We start from the raw sequence: 1,889 nt of genomic DNA on the forward strand, positions 1-1,889 counted from the left end.
TGCATCAAGGGGATAAAACAAATGCCTGATAGGGTTCTCATCCCACCTTCTCGTCCTAGTCACAAATAATTAATAGCCCCACTTGAACCTAGATCTGTTATGCTTTGCAGTAATATTTAAAACAAAAACCGTAGGAAGCCATGGTTTATTTAAACAAGGCATCCATGCTTGCTACAGCTTGCCACCACTCTGTTAAAATTAATCGTGGGATATATATTGAGCATGAATTCCGTCCACATTATCTTTCATTCTGACTATCCAATAATTGTTGGTTCTTTGCGTTAGTACTATATGATATCAAAAATAGTCAATCACATATGTATAATTTTTTGTTGTGCAAAAGGTGTAAAAATCAATATATTTGACTACTACAGATCTTCATGCTTCCTTTGGTTTAGAGGAATTTTGTGGGAATTCTAAAGAATATAGATTTTGTAAGAAAAAATTATTTGAAGTGCTTTGTATTATAGGAATGAATTCCTATTCGTAAACATGATAGGAATCAAACCTCACAGTCCAAAGAAAAAAAACATTAGCTTAGATTTAATGAAAAGTAAACTTATCCAGTGAATCCGTCTTTTCCAACAGAAAATGAGATACATTGTCATCTCACTTCGTATGATTTTTCTATTCTCCTGATATGGTATTCTATGAACCAAAGAAGCCTCAAACTGTCTCACAAAATTAAAGTTCTGGCACTGCCATCAATAATGCAGGGAAAGGCAGAGAGTAGAACAATAATTGAGCATGGAATTGATTCTGGACAGTAACACATGGACGTACCACTTGGGACCAACAAAAATCCAGAATCTAGCAAGGAAAACGGCACCTCACGTGCATGCATACCCCACTTTTGTTTAGTGCTGGTAGGAGCAATGCACTGTACTACTACTACTGCTGGACCTTCGCAACCGACAACTACGTAATTAACGGAAAGCAACAGAGAATCAGAAATGCCATGACAGTGGGGCTCACAGCTGCAGTGACACACATTCATGATCTGGTCCGAGTACTTGTGCTGTGCTGGGTCCCGCTCGTCAGTCAGGTAACGTTCGTACTGAGCAGCAGCATTCATTCGCTGCTACTTGTCCACACGGAAAGCTCGCGTCTGTCGGTGGGGACACAAACCAGTGCCCAGTGGACGAATGCAATCTCCATCCTAATAGTTCACACCTTTTTGAGGTGAAACTGTAGGAAGAAACATGCAGGAATTTCTTCCTACAGTATTTTTTATAAAAAAAATTGTGAAATACGTTAGTCTCGAGTACAAGATTAACCAGGAGCTAGTCAAGGAAAAAGATAGTAGTTCAAAGCTTAAGACCATAGTATATATAGGACGGGAAGATGCCCCGCAGTTGCCGTGGAATTTTCAACTTCCAGAGACATGTTGCCCTAAAAAATGACAAGTCAGTTAATTATATTTATTTAATGTTCCAACATTTTGTTTATTTCCATGTAGAGACAACTCCCTAATTAATGTTGACCAAACGTGAGTATTGTCACCAACGTCTATGAAAGAAAACCAGTGAAATGAACATAAGTACCTCATCTTTGTCACTATCCCCTTCCTTCTTCTCATATCATTTTTCTACAGAAATTAGGTAGCAGTAAATTTTTTTTTGCGTAGCAGTATTGACTATGGAACTTGTTTCGTTTTGTTGTAAAATTTCTTGGTAGGACCAAAAGAGCGATAATAATATCTTGACCCAACACAGCGACACTCTGTCTATGTATTCCTTCCGTTTTTATTTACTTCGCATATTATCTTTGCCTCGGGTCAAACTTTATAAACATTGACCAGATTTTTTTCCAGAACACGCAAAAGCTTTGCGTGTTGATTCATTAAGATTGGAGAGTATAGAACATGTCACAATCAACCAGGGGTGGAG

Source organism: Triticum aestivum, chromosome 4B, assembly GCF_018294505.1.
Source record: "Triticum aestivum cultivar Chinese Spring chromosome 4B, IWGSC CS RefSeq v2.1, whole genome shotgun sequence".
Classification (NCBI taxonomy): Eukaryota; Viridiplantae; Streptophyta; class Magnoliopsida; order Poales; family Poaceae; genus Triticum; species Triticum aestivum.